The sequence below is a fragment of the Pristiophorus japonicus genome, chromosome 10 (genome assembly GCF_044704955.1).
Source record: "Pristiophorus japonicus isolate sPriJap1 chromosome 10, sPriJap1.hap1, whole genome shotgun sequence".
NCBI classification, from domain to species: domain Eukaryota; kingdom Metazoa; phylum Chordata; class Chondrichthyes; family Pristiophoridae; genus Pristiophorus; species Pristiophorus japonicus.
In genome coordinates, this window is record NC_091986.1 from 219,253,580 (window position 1) to 219,263,735 (window position 10,156).

The 10,156-nt window shown below is 44.9% G+C and overlaps 1 protein-coding gene and 1 pseudogene across 1 annotated transcript in view; one reads left to right on the forward strand and one right to left on the reverse strand.

Annotated features, from left to right (window-relative positions):
• Positions 1-9,640, reverse strand: part of LOC139274675 (arf-GAP with Rho-GAP domain, ANK repeat and PH domain-containing protein 1) — a 253,972-nt gene extending 244,332 nt beyond the window's left edge. The window contains exon 1 of the mRNA XM_070891353.1: positions 9,369-9,640. The gene's annotated coding sequence lies outside the window, so the exon portion shown is untranslated. The remainder of the gene's footprint in view (positions 1-9,368) is intronic.
• Positions 8,036-8,273, forward strand: LOC139275379 (U2 spliceosomal RNA; annotated as a pseudogene).
• Positions 9,641-10,156: the final 516 nt, after the last annotated feature.

The following is a 10,156-nucleotide window of genomic DNA, read 5'->3' on the forward strand; positions in this document are numbered from 1 at the left end:
AGGGGTCACAGTCTAAGGATAAGGGGTAAGTTATTTAGGACCGCGATGACGAGAAGCTTCTTCACTCAGAGAGTTGTGAACCTGTGGAATTCTCTACCACAGAAACTTGTTGAGGTCAGTTCGTTAAATATATTCAAAAGGGAGTTAGATGTGGCCCTTATGGCTAAAGGGATCAAGGGGTATGGAGAGAAAGCAGGAATGGGGTACTGAGGTGAATGATCAGCCATGATCATATTGAATGGTGGTGCAGGCTCGAATGGCCTACTCCTGCACCTATTTTCTATGTTTCTATGTTTCGAAAAGGAGAAAGGGTTAACTGCAGTAAGTCAGGCAGTGGTCGAGGGGGTTGCCATGGTGCCCACTAGCCGCCGTGTGATGCAGGAGAAAGCGTTGCTGACGGTCGCGGCTGGGGCAAAGGAACGGACTTCACCACTGCTCTGCAAAGCACCCAAGGAACTCACTCAGCAACATGTCTCCGCACAGCAGCCCTGAACATGACCGAGGGGCTCCACAGGAACCGTGTCAGACAGAAAATCGACAACTCATGAAAATAAAAATAGAACGATTTCAGGACAACAAGAGATGGAGCAACTTTACCGGCTTTGCTAGTGTCACCCACATACTCAGAACAAATTGTTTTGCAATAAATTATTTGCATAATGATGCGCGATTTCAACAAGAAATAAAATAGAATAATATTTTTTAATCATTTTTGTGGAAGCAAATTGGGGAGCTCCAGGCAACACGCTACTGAACTCCAAGGGTATTTGGAGGCTGTGTCCCCATCGGGGGGGGGGCAAGGAGTGTCCCCACAGGTTTCTAGGTGGAAGCTTCTTCTCTGCCTACGCTCCTGTGGACGTTTCACTACATTAAAGGCGCTATAGAAATACAAGTTGTTGTCATCGTCGAGAGAGAGAGAGAGTAAGAGAGAGAGAGAGAGAGAGAGAGAGAGAGAAAGAGAAAGAGAAAAAGAGAGTAAGAGTGTAAGAGAGAGAGAGTGTAAGAGAGAGAGAGTAAGAGAGAGTGTAAGAGAGAGAGAGAGAGAGTAAGAGAGAGAGAGAGAGAGAGAGAGAGTGTAAGAGAGAGAGAGAGAGAGTGTGGAAGAGAGAGAGAGCGTGTAAGAGAGAGAGAGAGAGAGAGAGAGAGAGAAGGAAATCAGATAAAACAGCTACCCAATCAGTCCCACTCCCCCCTGCTCCTCCCCCATAGCCCTGCACACGTCTCCTTTTCAATTACAGATCAGTTCCCTTTTGAAAGTTACTATTGAATAATCTCATTTCACCATCCTTTCAGGCAGCGCGTTCTTGATCATCATAACTCACAGGAGACTTGAGCACATAATCCAGGCTGACACTCCAGTGAAATACTGAGGGAGCGCCGCGCTGTCGGAGGGGCACCGCTGAGGGAGCGCCGCGCTGTCGGAGGGGCAGCGCTGAGGGAGCGCCGCGCTGTCGGAGGGGCAGCGCTGAGGGAGCGGTGCACTGTCGGAGGGGCAGCGCTGAGGGAGCGGCGCACTGTCGGAGGGGCAGCGCTGAGGGAGCGGCGCACTGTCGGAGGGGCAGCGCTGAGGGAGAGGCGCACTGTCGGAGGGGCAGCGCTGAGGGAGCGCCGCACTGTCGGAGGGGCAGCGCTGAGGGAGCGCCGCACTGTCGGAGGGGCTGTCTTTCAAATGAGACGTTAAACCGAGACCCCCGTCTGCCTTCTCAGGTGGACGTAAAATATCCCGCGGCCACGATTTCAAAGTTGACAGGGGAGTTATCCCCGGTGTCCTGGGGTCAATAATTATAATAATGATTTTAACCCCTTCAATACCTCAATCACCATCACTAAAAACAGATTATCTGGGTCATTATCACATTACTGTTTGTGGGAGCCTGCTGTGCGCAAATTGGCTGCTGCGCTTCCTGCATTACAACAGTGACCACACTTCAAAAATACTTCATTGGCTGTAAAGCGCTTTGGGACATCCTGAGGTCATGAAAGGCGCTATAGAAATGCAAGTCTTTCTTTCTGAAAAAAATTCTCATCTTCCCTCTCTGGTTCTTTTGCCAATTATCTTAAATCTGTGTCCTCTGGTTAGCGACGCTCCTTCCTACCACTGGAGACCGTTTCTCCTTATTTACTCTATCAAAAACCTTCATAATTTTGAACATCTTTATCAAATCTCCTCTTATCCGCTCTACCCTAAGGAGAACAACCCCAGCTTCTCCAAATAACTGAAGTCCCTCATCCCTGGTATCATCCTGGTAAATCTCCTCACTGCTATAAAATTCCAACCCCTTGAAACATACACACATTTTTTTTTTTTTTAAAACGTGTATTTAGATAGCGCCTTTAATGTAGTGAAATGTCCCAAGGCGCTTCACAGGAGTGTTATTCACCTGTGAGCTGCATAAGTAGAAATTAAGCAGGTGACCAAGAGATAGGTTTTATGGAGCGTCTTGAAGGAGGAAAGAGAGGTAGAGAGGCGGAGAGGTTTAGGGAGGGAGTTCCAGAGCTTGGGGCCCAGGCAACAGAAGGCACGGCCACCGATGGTGGAGCGATTATAATCAGGGATGCTCAGGAGGGCAAAATTAGAGGAGCACAGAGATCTCGGGGATGTGGAGCTGGAGGAGATTACAGAGATAGGGAGGGGCGAGGGCCATGGAGGGATTTGAAAACAAGGATGAGAATTTTGAAATCAAGGCGTTGCTTAACCGGAAGCCAATGTTGGTCAGCGAACGCAGGGGGTGATGGGTGAAAACTGCTAGTGTTGTAACATCCAGGGCCCAATCCTTCACGCTCTCAAGGAGAGAGTGATTGGCACAGAGTGTCTTAGCCAGAGTGCACGTAACCAGAGTGTTTTATTTGGGATTTTGGGGGAGAAGAGGAAGAACCTCATTGGAGGAGACATCAGCAGAGGTGGAACCTTCGACATTTTGCAAAAGAAAAACAAGCAGGTAGGTGATTGGTTGGTGATTATTAAGGTTTTCTTTCTTCAAACCAAGAACTGTGGTTTAAACTAGTTGCAGGAAAGTATAAAGTACTGTATTAAACTTAAAGCTTAACTTGTTAAACTAATCAATATAACTATAAATAACCATTGAATAAAGACTTAACTAATCAAATAAGGCTAGTATAAGATATGGCAGGGCAGGTGGTGTGTCTGGACTGCAGTATGTGGGAGTTTGTGGACAGTGAGACTGGCCCAATCAGGAGATGTCTCCATCTCGAATCTCACTGGCTCAGGGTCATTGAGCTGGAGTGCGAGTTGGAGACACTCCGACACATAAGGGAGGGGGAGGAATTACTGGACAGTTTTATCCAGAATACAGTCACACCCCAGAGGAAAGCACAGGTTCAGGAAGGGTATGACTGTTAGGGAGCCGGGTAGTGGGGATTTAGGAGAGGTTGAGAAGGAGGTCCCATAGACACTGGTCCTGTCCAACAGGTACGATGTACTCGCTACCTGCGAGGACAAGGAGAAAGACTGCAGGGGGGGGCCAGCCACAATGTAGACCAAGGCACTGTGGCTCAGGAGGCTGTCTGGGGTGTGGGGGGGGGGGGGGGGAATGAGAGAGCTGAATAGAGATGCAGTAGTGATAGGGGAGTCTATGTTTCTATAGATAGATTTCTAGAAACGAAAGGCATCAAGGGGTATGGGGAAAAAGCGGGAATATGGTGTTGAGATAGAGGATCAGCCATGATCATATTGAATGGTGGTGCAGGCTCAAAGGGCCGAATGGCCTACTCCTGCACCTATTTTCTATGTTTCTATGATCATACTGAATGCCAGTGCAGACTCAAAGGGCTGACTAGCCCACTACTGCTCCTATTTTCTATAATTATGGGGATAGATAGCGTCCTCTGCAGCAAAGAACGAGAATCCCGAAGGGTGTGTTGCCTACCCGGTGCCATGGTGAGGGATATCTCAAGGCAGCAGGAGAGGAACTTGGAAAGGGAGGGGGTAAATCCAGTTGTTGTGATCCATGTTGGAACAAACAAGAGAGGTAGGAACAGGGAGGAGGTCCTGCTGAGAGAATATCAGGAGTTAGGCTCTAAAGCAAAAAAAGCAGGACCGAGTGTAATAATCTCTGGATTATTGTCCGAGTCACGTGCAAATTGGCATAGAAGCAGACGGATCAGGAGAATTAACACATGGCTGAAGGGCTGGTCTGGCAAAGATGGGTTCCTTTTCATGGGACACTGGCACCAGTTCTGGGACAGGAAGGAGCTGTACCGATGGGAGGGGCTCCACCTGAACCGGGATGGGATCCGTGTCCTAGCGGAACGGTAAAAAGGGAGTTGGCAAAGTCTTTAAACTAGTAAAGGGGGGTGGAAAGAGGGATCTGCAAGAAACGTAACCAGCCTAAAATATAAAAACAGGAAAAGAGAGCATAGGAAAGAATAAAGGGAGAACATTGATGACCAGGGAATAAAGAGAGTTATAGAACAAGAGTCTAAAAAGATGGTTAAACATAAAGTGAGAGGAAATCCTGTTAAAAATGAGTTAAACTGTCTGTACAGCCATGCACACAGTGTCCGTTATAAAACAGGGGAGCTGGGGACAATAATGCATTGCGAGGAACCAGACATAATAGGGATTACTGAGGCATGGCTACAGAAAAATCAGGACTGGGAATTAAACATTGCCGGGTATAATATATTTACAAAAGATAGAAAAGGGAAAAGGGGAGGTGGAGTAGCTGTACTTATTGGGGATAACATAATGGCAGTAGGACAAAGTGTTGCATCCATCTGCAAGACAGAAATAGAATCCATACCGACAGAGATAAAAAATAATAAAGGATCAATCACACTGCTGGGTGGTTTGTGGACTACACCTAATAGTGGGAGGGAGGTAGGGGGAAGAAATATTCAGACAAATTAGGGAAATTAGTAAAAACCATAGAATAATCATGGGGGATTTCAACTACCCCGATATTAATTAGACAGAAGAGGTAGGTAAAGGGGCTAAGAGAATGGAGTTCCTACAATGTGTACAGGACTCCTTTCTAACCCAATATATAAAAAGCCCAACAAGGGTTGATTCGCTATTGGATCTAGTAATGGGGAATGAACCATAGCAGATAAGAGAAGTAAAAGTAGGAGAGCATCTAGGCAATAGTGACCAGAATACAATATGCTTTAAGATTATAATTGAGAAGGACACAAGTGTGACAAAAACCAGGGTAATAGATTGGAGAAAAGCTGATTTTGAGGGGCTGAGAATAGAACGTGGGAAAATAAAATGAACAATATTGGCAAATAACGATATAGAACAGCAATGGGAAACATTTAAAATGGCGTTCAACAAAATGCAGGAACAACGTATTCCGCAAAAAGGAAAGAACAAATTAAACACTAATGAGACTCCATGGATGAATAAAGCCATAAGGGAACAACTGAGGGCAAGGAAAGAGACATACATTAAGTACGTAAACAGCAGGGGAGTGCGTGATAAGGGAGAATACAAAAAGATTAGGAGAGAAGTCAAAAAAACAATTAGGAAAGCAAAGAGGAACTATGAAATTAAATTATCAAGGAACATAAAACAAATTAGTAAAATATTTTACAGGCACATCAATAAAAAAAAAGGGACAGGATGGGAATATAACCATTAAGGGACAGACAGGATAATACCATAGGTAACGATAGAGAGATGGCAAAAATATTAAATCATTATTTCAGTCTTTACCAGGGAGATAGAACAAATGGACATGACATCTCATTACTAAACTCATAATCCAATAAGTACATAAGATAAAAGTTCACGGGATTAGGAATAATATATTAGTATGGATAGAGGATTGGCAACTAACAGAGAACAGAGAGTCGGGATAAATAGTTCATTCTCTGGTTGGCAAACAGTAACTAGTGGGGTGCCGCAGGGATCAGTGCTGGGACCCCAACTATTTACAATCTATATTAACAACTTGGAAGAAGGGACTGAGTGTAACGTAGCCAAGTTTGCTGATGATACAAAGATGGGAGGAAAAGCGATGTGTAAGGAGGATACAAAAAATCTGCAAAAGGACATAAACAGGTTAAGTGAGTGGGCAAAAATTTGGCAGATGGAATATAATGGTGGAAAGTGTGAGGTCATGCACTTTAGCAGAAAAAAAATCAAAGAGCAAGTTATTATTTAAATGGAGAAAGATTGCAAAGTGCCGCAGTACAGCGGGACCTGGGGGTACTTGTGCATGAAACACAAAAGGATAGTATGCAGGTACAGCAAGTGATCAGGAAGGCCTTTATTAAGTATCCTGACCTTTATTGCAAAGGGGATGGAGATAAAAGCAAGGAAGTCTTCCTACAGTTATAGGTGAAGCCACACCTGGAATACTGCGTGCAGTTTTGGTTTCCATATTTACGAAAGGATATACTTGCTTTGGAGGCAGTTCAAAGAAGGTTCACTAGGTTGATTCCGGGGATGAGGGGGTTGACTTATGAGGAAAGGTTGAGTAGGTTGGGCCTCTACTCATTGGAATTCAGAAGAATGAGAGGTGATCTTATCGAAACGTATAAGATTATGACAAGGTGGATGCAGAGAGGATGTTTCCACTGATGGGGGAGACTAGAACTAGAGGGCATGATCTTTGAATTAGAGGCCGCTCATTTAAAACTGAGATGAGGAGAAATTTCTTCTCTCAGAGGGTTGTAAATCTGTGGAATTCAATGCTTCAGAGAGCTGTGGAAGCTGGGACATTGAATTAATTTAAGATAGAGAAAAACAATTTCTTAAACGATAAAGAGAACAAAGGGTTATGGGGAGCGGGCGGGGAAGTGGAGCTGAGTCCATGATCAGATCAGCCATGATCTTATTGAATGGCGGAGCAGGCTCGAGGGGCCGTATGGCCTACTCCTGCTCCTATTTCTTATGTAAAAAGAGGGGATATATTAAATGAACTAATCAAACTCAAAAGAGGATTTTGAGTCCACCTGATCCAGGTGGATTGCATCCACGTATTTTAAAAGAATCTAGGGAAGAGATAGCAGAGGCATTACTATACATGTTTAATAATTCATTGGAATTGTAGTGCTAGAGGGCTGGCAGAGAGCTAATGTAATACCTATATTTAAGAAGGGGATAGAACATGTGCAGGGAATTATAGACCAGTCAGCTTAACAGCAGGAAAAATAATGGAATCCTACTAAAAGGAGAAAATAGAATATCTAGAAACCAAAAATATAATAACGGATAGTCAGCATGGATATCAAAAGTGAAAGTCTTGCTTGACCAACCTCATTGAATTTTTTGAAGAGGGTAACAGAGAGAGTAGACAAAGTTAACGCAGCAGATGTAATTTATCGAGATTTTCAAAAGGCCGTCGATAAAGTGCCCCATAGCAGACTGATGAACAAGGTCAGAGAATGTGGAGTCAGAGGACAAGTAGCAGAATGGATCGCTAGCTGGCTTCAAGACAGAAAGCAGAGAGTAGGGTAAAAGGTAACTTCACAGTGGCAGAAGGTGGGTAGTGTTCCACAAGGATCAGTGCTGGGACAATTGTTCACAATTTATATTAACGATTTAACGGAATCAAAAACACAATTTATAAATTTGCTGATGACACCAAATTGGGGGGGGGGGGGGCAATAATCAATGCTGAGGAGAACTGCAACAAATTACAGGAGGACATTAATAAACATACAAAATGGGTAGATAATTGGCAAATTAAGTTCAACACAGATAAAAGAAGTATTACAGTTTGGTAGGAAGAATAGGGAGGTCACTTATTACTTGGAGGGTGAGAGTCTGGGTGGGGCAGAGGAACAAAGGGATCTCGGAGTACAGATACACAAATCACTAAACATAGCGACAGGTTAGCGAGGCCATAAAACAAACCCAGCACCAGGGTTTATTTCTAGAGGAATAGAATTGAAAAGTAGGGAAGTTATGCTAAACCTGTATCGAACCTTGGTTAGACCACGCTTGGAGCACTGCGTACAGTTCTGGTCGCCATGTTATAAAAAGGCACTGGAGAGGGTGCAGAGAAGATTTACAAGGATGATACCAGAAATGCGAGGGTATACATATCAGGAAAGGATCAACAGGATCGCTTCTCGGCCTTTTGGCCAAGATCATGCGTAACTGACCTGACAGGGGAGTAACCATGACCCCAACGTGATTCTCCCTGGATCAGGAAGGTGATTCTCCTATGCTTTTTGGAAATAGGAGGTGGGTGGGGTGGCTTGACCCATCCACCTCCACGGAGGTGTGTGGGGGGCCTGACCCATCCACCTCCATGGCACGAACCTGGTATTGCAGTACTTCCAGGAACGGTGCAGTGGCTCTAGGCCTTTTGGCTAAGAGCATTAGAGCAGGGTGATCCTTGATGTGTGCACGGTGACCTCTGGCGTTTGTGATTTGACAAAGAATTGGAAAGATTGGCAACGAATATAAAAAAAAAAAACAGGCTGGGTCTCTTTTCTCTTGAAATTAGAAGGCTGAGGGGTGACCTAATAGAGGTCTTTAAAATTATGAAAGGTTTTGATAGAGTGGATACAGAGAGAATGTTTCCACTTGTGGGGCAGAGCATAACTAGAGGCCATCAATATAAGATTGCCACCAGGAAATCCAATGGGGAATTCCGAAGAAACTTCTTTACCCAGAGAGCGGTGAGAATGTGGAACTCGCTGCCACAGGGAGGGGTTGAGGTGAATAGTATCGATGCATTTAAGGGGAGGCTAGATAAGCACATGAGGGAAAAGGGAATAGAGGGTTATCATGATAGATTTAAAGAAAGAATTGCATTTATATAGCGCCTTTCACGACTACCGGGCGTCTCAAAGCGCTTTACAGCCAATGAAGTACTTTTGAGGTGTAGTCACTGTTGTAATGTGGGAAATTTAGATGAAGAAAGACGAGAGAGGTTCGAGTGGAGCTTAAACGCCAGCATGGATTGATTGGGCCGAATGGCCAGTTTCTGAGCCGTTGTATTCTTATGTAAACTTTTTCTTAAAGGGGAAAAAATATGGACCTAATCACAGAATACAATCACCAAAACCCCACGCAGTACAAGGAATCTGACTTGTGTACATACAATAAACCAACAAGCCCTTAATAACAGTGCAATAAGGAAGCGAAGTATTCCAGCAAGTCTGTCCCTGCTGATCCCCTGGCACAGAATCGCCCAGCAATCCTTTTAAACACAACCTCAAAAAAAAATAAAGCTGGATGAATCAGGATTTCTTTAAAAAGAAATAAAAAAAGAGAGAACAAAACATGTATTGTTTAAGATTTTGTACACTGCAATCACACATTTAAACTTAGTCCCGAATAGTCCCAGCCAATGAAACTGACAACTTTTCGAAAACTTCTTTGATGGTGTCAATTTCAAGCAAGTGGTTCAAAAGACAGAGCTTGAGAAAGTTAGAGAGTTTCGAACCTTTTTAAACAGCTTCTGATCCCTCTGTTTGCCGCCGCTCCGATCTCCTGTGTGTGTGTGTCCCCCTCACTGCACACTCCGAACTCCTGTCGAACTTTTTTAAAAGTTTGCTGTCTGATTTAAAGGGTGCCCCAGTTAGCTCCTCGGTTTCAGGCGAGGAGAAGCGGGTTTGAATGGAGTATGATATCGAAATGAATAAGGGCAACTTTTGATTCAGTCAAGAAACTTTTTTTTTTGCAGCCTTGAGTTGCAACACACGTGACCTGCGAGTCACTCCAAAAAGTTTCGTTCGGATTCGGCTCTTTCCGGCCCCTGGTCGCCAGCCTGGGAATGGTTTCAGGAGCCGAAGAGTCTGGCATGGGCCGTGATCTCAGCCGCTCAGACACTTCCCTGTAGCCAATCCAGTATTTTATTTGGAGTGTAGCGGGAAACGCAGCAGCCAATTTGCGCGCAAGCTCCCACACACAGCAATGTGATAATGACCAGATAATATGTTTTTAGTGATGTTGTTGAGGGATAAATATTGGCCCCAGGACACCGGGGGGAGTACTCCCCTGCTGTTCTTCCAATAGTGTCGCAGGATCTTTCACATCCACCCGAGAAGGAATACAGGGGCCTCGGTTTAACGTCTCATCCGAAAGGCAGCACCTCCGACAGTGCAGCGCTCCCTCAGTACTGCCCCTCCGACAGTGCAGCGCTCCCTCAGTACTGCCCCTCCGACAGTGCGGCGCTCCCTCAGTACTGCCTCTCCGGACAGTGCAGTGCTCCCTTAGTACCGCCCCTCCGAC